Genomic DNA, 10,144 nt, shown 5'->3' with positions numbered 1-10,144 from the left:
GCTCACGTCACATGGTCAGATTGTCTTCGGAAAGTGGACGGAAAGTGGACTAAGCTGCTCCGGCAGCTTGGAACTCCTTTGAACTCTGGTGAACTCGTTTTTTTTTTAGCAATTTTCCAAAAAAACAAAGAATCGTATAAAAATGACCCGTTTTTATTTCTTCTTAAAAGTCTCATAATGACCTAAATGTTTTATGTGGCTCCATGACCACATTTACACACAGCGACCCGTTTAAGGGCCTCCAGTGCAAACAAGGCTCTGTTATAGTGGGACAGACACAAAGGACGGCCCCTAAAACACATGTGACTCTCCGCTGCTGTAAGGGCCCCTGCGCTTCACATATAATCAGCTCCAACGGGCCCGGCGCACTTTATTTGTTTTAGGGCGCACCGGGGGCCACATGACTCACGGCGTCTGCGGCCCACGCGCTCACAAACACGGCATTGTGCGGCTAAAGTGGGCCCCTCCTTTTCCTGCCTTTTCTCCCGGATTGTTCCTTTTTTTCCAACACATTTGTAACAACCGTCCGTCGTTTTGGAGCCGTAACAGAAGGAAACGTGGAGACGGTAAACCACAAGGTCGTAACCCCCCCCCCTCTCGGAGGAGGGGCCCGTTTATCCTCGCCATCTCCTGGAGAATGTGTGGAATCCGCTGGCACATTACCCACGCTGCACCGGGAGACGTCTGCGCACACACTCGGCCGGTGTCGTGTGGATTTATATTGTTTTGGCGCGATATCGTGAACGTTTCTCGACCCGTAAAAACTCTGAATATGGAGTTTTAAAGGAGATTGTGCAGTAAACTTTCCGACGGTGACATTTTTGCACTTTTTATGATTCATTTGACAGACGTTTCAAATTCTTCTGATCATTAAACCTCAGTAACACGTCTGGAGACACGTTTTGCCGCATTTATTATGAACTGACATAATACCGACCGAATATCGAAAACCACAGTTAATCATTGTCCCTGGCATTGTCGCTCATTGATGACATCACAGAGAGATTCTACTTTCAATTGCAAACTGCGACTCGACCGACGGGTCAGGTGTGCGGGTCAGGTGGGCGGGTCAGGTGGGCGGGTCAGGTGGGCGGGTCAGGTGTGCGGGTCAGGTGTGCGGGTCAGGTGTGCGGGTCAGGTGTGTGCGGGTCAGGTGGGCGGGTCAGGTGTGTGCGGGTCAGGTGTGCGGGTCAGGTGTGCGGGTCAGGTGTGCGGGTCATGTGTGCGGGTCATGTGTGCGGGTCATGTGTGCGGGTCAGGTGTGTGCGGGTCAGGTGTGTGCGGGTCAGGTGTGCGGGTCAGGTGTGTGCGGATCAGGTGTGCGGGTCATGTGGGCGGGTCAGGTGTGTGCGGGTCAGGTGTGTGCGGGTCAGGTGGGCGGGTCAGGTGTGTGCGGGTCAGGTGTGCGGGTCAGGTGTGTGCGGGTCATGTGTGTGCGGGTCAGGTGTGTGCGGGTCATGTGTGCGGATCAGGTGTGCGGGTCAGGTGCGCGGGTCAGGTGTGCGGGTCAGGTGTGTGCGGGTCAGGTGGGCGGGTCAGGTGTGCGGGTCATGTGTGCGGGTCAGGTGTGCGGGTCAGGTGTGCGGGTCAGGTGTGCGGGTCAGGTGCGCGGGTCAGGTGCGCGGGTCAGGTGGGCGGGTCAGGTGTGTGCGGGTCAGGTGTGCGGGTCAGGTGTGTGCGGGTCAGGTGGGCGGGTCAGGTGTGTGCGGGTCAGGTGTGTGCGGGTCATGTGTGCGGGTCAGGTGTGTGCGGGTCAGGTGTGCGGGTCAGGTGTGCGGGTCAGGTGTGTGCGGGTCAGGTGCGCGGGTCAGGTGGGCGGGTCAGGTGGGCGGGTCAGGTGTGTGCGGGTCATGTCCGCGGGTCAGGTGCGCGGGTCAGGTGCGCGGGTCAGGTGTGTCAGGTGCAAGGGTCAGGTGCGCGGGTCAGGTGTGTCAGATGCAAGGGTCAGGTGTGAGGGTCTGGTGTGTCAGGTGCAAGAGTCAGGTGTGCGGGTCAGGTGCAAGGGTCAGATGTGAGAGTCAGGTGCAAGGGTCAGGTGTGTCAGGTGCAAGGGTCAGGTGTGTCAGGTGCAAGGGTCAGGTGTGAGGGTCAGGTGTGTCAGGTGCAAGAGTCAGGTGGGTGGGTCAGGTGCAAGGGTCAGGTGTGAGGGTCAGGTGTGTCAGGTGCGAGGGTCAGGTGTGCGGGTCAGGTGCAAGGGTCAGGTGTGTGGTTCAGGTGGGTGGGTCAGGTGTGTCAGGTGCGAGGGTCAGGTGTGCGGGTCAGGTGTGTCAGGTGCGAGGGTCGGGTGTGCGGGTCAGGTGCGAGGGTCAGGTGTGTGGTTCAGGTGCGAGGGTCAGGTGTGTCAGCTGCGAGGGTCAGGTGCAGGGGTCAGGTGCGGGGGTCAGGTGCGGGGGTCAGGTGCGAGGGTCAGGTGCGAGGGTCAGGTGCGGGGGTCAGGTGCGGGGGTCAGGTGCGAGGGTCAGGTGCGGGGGTCAGGTGCGGGGGTCAGGTGCGAGGGTCAGGTGCGGGGGTCAGGTGCGGGGGTCAGGTGCGAGGGTCAGGTGCGGGGGTCAGGTGCGGGGGTCAGGTGCGAGGGTCAGGTGCGAGGGTCAGGTGCGAGGGTCAGGTGCGGGGGTCAGGTGCGGGGGTCAGGTGCGAGGGTCAGGTGCGGGGGTCAGGTGCGGGGGTCAGGTGCGAGGGTCAGGTGCGGGGTCAGGTGCGGGGGTCAGGTGCGGGGGTCAGGTGCGAGGGTCAGGTGCGGGGTCAGGTGCCAGGGTCAGGTGCGGGGTCAGGTGCGAGGGTCAGGTGCAGGGTCAGGTGCGAGGGTCAGGTGCGAGGGTCAGGTGCGGGGTCAGGTGCGAGGGTCATATATGTGTGATTACATGAAACAAAAACTGGCACAAAGTTCAGCTTCTTCTCCGTCGACTCAAATAAACCAAAGTCACGTTCTAATTTTGTCCCAAACACGTCACGATTATCGTGAAGAAACGATGATTGACACAAAACAAAAGTGAAATATTGAATCTTTTGATCCAAAACACTGATGAGACGTGAGCAGCTTTATGAACGCAAACGTAAAGTTATTGTGACTCAAACATAAAGTTGCACTTTATGGGCTCCAGTTTGAACCAAAATGACTTTTTGATTCTAAAATGGTCACAATTATTATTTTTTAGTTTTTGAGATTATTTTGTGACCTGAATAATCCCGATTATTAATGAACCGATTAATCTTGACATTCGTAGACTAGAGCTGCTTCAGCGTGGCTTTAGCTTCTCTTTAGCGCGGCTTTAGCATCACTTTAGCGTCACTTTAGCGTCACTTTAGCGTATCTTTAGCGTGGCTTTAGTATCTCTTTAGCGTGGCTTTAGCGTCACTTTAGCATTACTTCAGCATCTCTTTGGTGTCTCCTTGGCGTCGCTTTAGCGTCTCTTTAGCGTGGCTTTAACTTTTTTTTTTTTAGCTTGGCTTTAGCGTCTCTTTAGCATGGCTTTAGCGTTTCTTTAGCATTTCTTTAGCGTGGCTTTAGCGTCTCTTTAGCGTTTTTTTAGCTTGGCTTTAGCTTGGCTTTAGCGTCTCTTTAGCGTCTCTTTAGCGTGGCTTTAGCGTCTCTTTAGCGTCTCTTTAGCGTGGCTTTAGCGTCTCTTTAGCGTGGCTTTAGCGTGGCTTTTGCATCGCTTTAGCATCGTTTAGCTCAGCACTTTTGCTCTGGCGCCTCCTTCACGACATTCTTCATCTTTCAGCAGCTTTTGTTGTAATGTCCAAACGCCAAAGCTGAAAAATCCCCCTGGTCTAATTGTGTGAACCTTTTTAGATGTTTTTTTGTTGGATCTGAGCGGCCGTTAGCGAGCGGCCGTTAGCAAGCGGCCATTAGCGAGCGGCGAGAGAGGAAGCGCCGCACATTTTTGTGCAGCCAAACAATAACACTCAGAGCTGTTGTTTCAGCAGCGACGGCCAAAGCTTTATCTGAGCAACACAAGACTTCCTCCAGCGTTTAGTCACTTCCTGCTGCTGCTACTGGAGGAGAGGAGGAGAGAGGAGGTGAGAGGAGGAGAGAGGAGGAGAGAGGAGGTGAGAGGAGGAGGAGAGAGGAGGAGGAGGGGAGGAGAGAGGAGGAGAGAGGAGGAGGAGAGAGGAGGAGAGAGGAGGTGAGAGGAGGAGAGAGGTGAGAGGAGGAGGGGAGGAGAGAGGAGGAGAGAGGAGGTGAGAGGAGGAGAGGAGGAGAGAGGAGGAGGGGAGGAGAGGAGGTGAGAGGAGGAGAGGAGGAGAGAGGAGGAGGAGGAGGGGAGGAGAGAGGAGGAGAGAGGAGGTGAGAGGAGGAGGAGAGAGGAGGAGGAGGGGAGGAGAGAGGAGGAGAGAGGAGGAGGAGGGGAGGAGAGAGGAGGAGAGAGGAGGAGGAGAGAGGAGGTGAGAGGAGGAGGAGAGAGGAGGTGAGAGGAGGAGAGAGGAGGAGGAGGGGAGGTGAGAGGAGGAGAGAGGAGGAGAGAGGAGGTGAGAGGAGGAGAGAGGAGGTGAGAGGAGGAGAGAGGAGGAGGAGGGGAGGTGAGAGGAGGAGAGAGGAGGAGGAGGGGAGGAGAGAGGAGGTGAGAGGAGGAGAGAGGTGAGAGGAGGAGAGAGGAGGAGGAGGAGGGGAGGAGAGAGGAGGTGAGAGGAGGAGAGGAGGAGAGGAGGAGGGGAGGAGAGGAGGAGAGAGGAGGTGAGAGGAGGAGAGGAGGAGAGAGGAGGAGAGGAGGAGGAGGAGGGGAGGAGAGAGGAGGAGAGGAGGGGGGAGGAGGAGAGGAGGAGAGGAGGGGGGAGGAGAGAGGAGGAGGGGAGGAGAGAGGAGGAGAGGAGGGGGGAGGAGAGAGGAGGAGGGGAGGAGAGAGGAGGAGGGGAGGAGAGGAGGAGGAGGGGAGGAGAGCAGGGGGGGAGGGGGGAGGAGAGAGGAGGAGGGGAGGAGAGAGGAGGAGAGGAGGGGGGAGGAGAGAGGAGGAGGAGGGGAGGAGAGAGGAGGAGGAGAGAGGAGGTGAGAGGAGGTGAGAGGAGGAGGAGAGAGGAGGTGAGAGGAGGAGGAGAGAGGAGGAGAGAGGAGGAGGAGGGGAGGAGAGAGGAGGTGAGAGGAGGTGAGAGGAGGAGAGAGGAGGTGAGAGGAGGAGAGAGGAGGAGGAGGGGAGGTGAGAGGAGGAGAGAGGAGGGGAGGAGAGAGGAGGTGAGAGGAGGAGAGAGGTGAGAGGAGGAGGAGGAGGGGAGGAGAGAGGAGGAGAGAGGAGGTGAGAGGAGGAGGGGAGGAGAGGAGGAGAGAGGAGGTGAGAGGAGGAGAGGAGGAGAGAGGAGGAGGAGGAGGGGAGGAGAGAGGAGGTGAGAGGAGGAGAGAGGAGGAGAGAGGAGGTGAGAGGAGGAGGAGAGAGGAGGTGAGAGGAGGAGGAGAGAGGAGGTGAGAGGAGGAGAGAGGAGGAGGAGGGGAGGTGAGAGGAGGTGAGAGGAGGAGAGAGGAGGTGAGAGGAGGAGAGAGGAGGAGGAGGGGAGGTGAGAGGAGGAGAGAGGAGGAGGAGGGGAGGAGAGAGGAGGTGAGAGGAGGAGAGAGGTGAGAGGAGGAGAGAGGAGGAGGAGGAGGGGAGGAGAGAGGAGGAGAGAGGAGGTGAGAGGAGGAGAGGAGGGGGGAGGAGAGAGGAGGAGGGGAGGAGAGAGGAGGAGAGGAGGGGGGAGGAGAGAGGAGGAGGGGAGGAGAGAGGAGGAGGGGAGGAGAGAGGAGGAGAGGAGGGGGGAGGAGAGAGGAGGAGGGGAGGAGAGGAGGGGGGAGGAGGAGAGGGGGGAGGTGTATCATTGTAACGCTCAGAGTCAGTAAACGTTATGTGTCCAGGGTTTATAATAAAGTGTATTTCTCTCAAACATCTCCAGAGGAAAAGGAGGGAGGAAAGGAAATGAGGGAAGGAGAGAGGGAAGGAGGGAGGAAAGGAGGGAGGACGTAGAGGATTTTCTCCCTGGGTTGAATCCCGGCGCTCACTTCGCTGCTGCACTTGAGTCTGATTTTGCTCTTGAACCAGAACCAAACGAGGAAGTAAAGACCTGCTGGAACCTTAGCTCTGGCTCTGAAGTAAAGACCTGCTGGAACCTTAGCTCTGGCTCTGTAGTAAAGACCTGCTGGAACCTTAGCTCTGGCTCTGTAGTAAAGACCTGCTGGAACCTTAGCTCTGGCTCTGAAGTAAAGACCTGCTGGAACCTTAGCTCTGGCTCTGTAGTAAAGACCTGCTGGAACCTTAGCTCTGGCTCTGTAGTAAAGACCTGCTGGAACCTTAGCTCTGGCTCTGTAGTAAAGACCTGCTGGAACCTTAGCTCTGGCTCTGAAGTAAAGACCTGCTGGAACCTTAGCTCTGGCTCTGAAGTAAAGACCTGCTGGAACCTTAGCTCTGGCTCTGTAGTAAAGACCTGCTGGAACCTTAGCTCTGGCTCTGTAGTAAAGACCTGCTGGAACCTTAGCTCTGGCTCTGAAGTAAAGACCTGCTGGAACCTTAGCTCTGGCTCTGTAGTAAAGACCTGCTGGAACCTTAGCTCTGGCTCTGTAGTAAAGACCTGCTGGAACCTTAGCTCTGGCTCTGAAGTAAAGACCTGCTGGAACCTTAGCTCTGGCTCTGTAGTAAAGACCTGCTGGAACCTTAGCTCTGGCTCTGTAGTAAAGACCTGCTGGAACCTTAGCTCTGGCTCTGTAGTAAAGACCTGCTGGAACCTTAGCTCTGGCTCTGTAGTAAAGACCTGCTGGAACCTTAGCTCTGGCTCTGAAGTAAAGACCTGCTGGAACCTTAGCTCTGGCTCTGAAGTAAAGACCTGCTGGAACCTTCGCGCTCGCTCGGTGGATGATGTTTAGCTGAACGTCTTTCATTCGCGGACGATATTTTGCACTTTTCTTTTGGACGTTCGACATCTGATCATTTCAAGACGTTTGTTGGATATTAAAGGTTTTAACTGTGGAATATGAGGACGCTGAGGGTGAGTGTACGACTCTACAGACACCAGACACACACCGGACACACACCAGACACACACCAGAGAAACACCAGACACACACCGGACACACACCAGACACACACCAGACACACACCAGAGAAACACCAGACACACACCAGAGAAACACCAGACACACACCAGACACACACCAGAGAAACACCAGACACACACCAGACACACACCAGAGAAACACCAGACACACACCGGACACACACCAGAGAAACACCAGACACACACCGGACACACACCGGACACACACCGGACACACACCAGACACACACCAGAGAAACACCAGACACACACCGGACACACACCGGACACACACCGGACACACACCAGAGAAACACCAGACACACACCGGACACACACCGGACACACACCAGACACACACCAGAGAAACACCAGACACACACCGGACACACACCAGACACACACCAGAGAAACACCAGACACACACCGGACACACACCAGAGAAACACCAGACACACACCAGACACACACCGGACACACACCGGACACACACCAGACACACACCAGACACACACCAGAGAAACACCAGACACACACCAGACACACACACCAGACACACACCAGACACACACACCAGACACACACACCAGACACACACACCAGAAACACACCAGACACACACCAGACACACACACCAGAAACACACCAGACACACACCAGAGAAACAACAGAGAAACACCAGACACACACCAGACACACACCAGACACACACACCAGACACACAACAGAGAAACACCAGACACACACCAGACACACACCAGACACACACACCTGACACACACCAGACACACACCGGACACACACCAGACACACACCAGACACACACCAGCTGCATAAATATAATGTATGGGACATAAGCTTCTCTCTGTTTCCACGGCGCTGAAGTCATGAGAGGAAAGTCACATGTGGCTCAGGTGCTGGGGCCTTACAGTAAAACCATGTGCAGTATTTACGCTTCATGGTTCAAACGATTTCTAAGAATATAGATCATTTTGGACGCTGCTCAGTAAATCCATATGTTTACGTCTAAAGAGCAGCAGAATACAGGAAGTGACAAAACACCATTCATATTAAAACTTATACATACTGTACATTGAAAGTGCAAAAACACATCCTCGGGGGCCGTACTGTACATTAAAAGTGCATAAACACATCCTCAGGGGACGTACTGTACATTAAAAGTGCATAAACACATCCTCAGGGGACGTACTGTACATTAAAAGTGCATAAACACATCCTCAGGGGACGTACTGTACATTAAAAGTGCAAAAACACATCCTCGGGGGCCGTACTGTACATGAAAAGTGCATAAACACATCCTCAGGGGACGTACTGTACATTAAAAGTGCATAAACACATCCTCAGGGGACGTACTGTACATTAAAAGTGCATAAAACACATCCTCAGGGGACGTACTGTACATTAAAAGTGCATAAAACACATCCTCAGGGGACGTACTGTACATTAAAAGTGCAAAAACACATCCTCAGGGGACATACTGTACATTAAAAGTGCATAAACACATCATCAGGGGACGTACTGTACATTAAAAGTGCATAAACACATCCTCAGGGGACGTACTGTACATTAAAAGTGCATAAACACATCCTCAGGGGACGTACTGTACATTAAAAGTGCATAAACACATCCTTAGGGGACGTACTGTACATTAAAAGTGCATAAACACATCCTCAGGGGACGTACTGTACATTAAAAGTGCATAAACACATCCTCAGGGGACGTACTGTACATTAAAAGTGCATAAACACATCCTCAGGGGACGTACTGTACATTAAAAGTGCATAAACACATCCTCAGGGGACGTACTGTACATTAAAAGTGCATAAACACATCCTCAGGGGACGTACTGTACATTAAAAGTGCATAAACACATCCTCAGGGGACGTACTGTACATTAAAAGTGCATAAACACACCCTCAGGGGACGTACTGTACATTAAAAGTGCATAAACACATCCTCAGGGGACGTACTGTACAATAAAAGCCGCCGCCGCTGCCATGTCCTTTTATTACACCTACTGCTGAATCCAGGACGTTGTCACGTCTTCTCCCCTTAAGAGCAATTTTATTTTGAATTTGAATGAGAAACTGTGACTCTTTGAATAAAAATGTGGATCACTTTTGATTGCTCAGCCCTGAAGATGAGTCTCACCAAATGTCAGGTTAATAGAGTCAACGCCCGAGGAGGAGTTTGTAAAAGTATAAAGTGTGTTCAAATTTCATAGATCTGGTGATTTCCCCATTGGAATAACATGGAAGATTTCTTCCATCGCTACGGCAACGCTGTAACAAAATGACATGGGTCTCATTGACTTTTTTGATCGGGATGCCGATAAAACTAAACATTTTACCCTCCATATAAAATGTTATTTCACTCTGTAGGGGGCGCTGTGGCTCCAAATTAATTAATTTAATTTCAAGTAGGTTTAGGGCAAAAAGTTGAACAACTGATTCTAATTTGATGCAATTTTGACTTTATCTGCACAAACGGCAGCAAATTTAAAATTTGGGAAATTTCTAGCTACAGTTTGCAGCTTCGCTGCACAGAGACCGCGAAACAGATCAAAGTCATTTGAATAACTTTTGATGTCCCACTCCTCAGCACCATTATCACCAAATTTCAGCTTTTTAGAGCCAACGCCCTGGGAGGAGTTCCTATAAGTACGACGTTTGGAAAAACTCCCGAGTCATGCTGAGCAAATTTTGATCCAATATGGCCGACATTTAGTTGGGCGGAGAGCGTTGCCGTAATAATATTTCTTCCTTCTGTTGTCACCATCTACCTCTGCACCAAATTTCATGATTCTAAAATCTGATTTTTTAAAATTTCATTTATCTCTTAATGCATTTTTTTGGGACATTTGGGGGCGCTGACGCGCACATTTTTTAAATCATAGTAAAGGAAATAGCCAGACTGTAGAGGCACGATTTTTAGAGGTGTGAACATTTTGTGACTTTTTGTCAATGATCACTGGGTGAAAAATAGGGGGCGTGTCCCGAGAAGAAGAAGAATATTCCGATGCAAAATAAATCATAAACTATACATTTTCAGAAAGCGCTCACACCTCATGGTGTGGGTCCCTGGTCACTGACGGGTACTTTCGTTAATTTTGTGTGGGCTCCGCCCACTTTGT

At 52.7% G+C, this 10,144-nt stretch overlaps 1 protein-coding gene across 1 annotated transcript in view; it reads left to right on the top strand.

The window, feature by feature from the left end:
• shroom4 (shroom family member 4) overlaps nucleotides 1–10,144 on the top strand; it is a 61,792-nt gene that overhangs the window by 31,686 nt on the left and 19,962 nt on the right. The window lies entirely within an intron of this gene.

Source organism: Eucyclogobius newberryi, unplaced genomic scaffold (genome assembly GCF_026437365.1).
Source record: "Eucyclogobius newberryi isolate DKJ021-1_F unplaced genomic scaffold, fEucNew1.0.hap1 SCAF_22, whole genome shotgun sequence".
Classification (NCBI taxonomy): Eukaryota; Metazoa; Chordata; class Actinopteri; order Gobiiformes; family Gobiidae; genus Eucyclogobius; species Eucyclogobius newberryi.
Note: the sequence above shows the minus strand (reverse complement) of the source record. Positions and strands in the feature narration are given on the sequence as shown.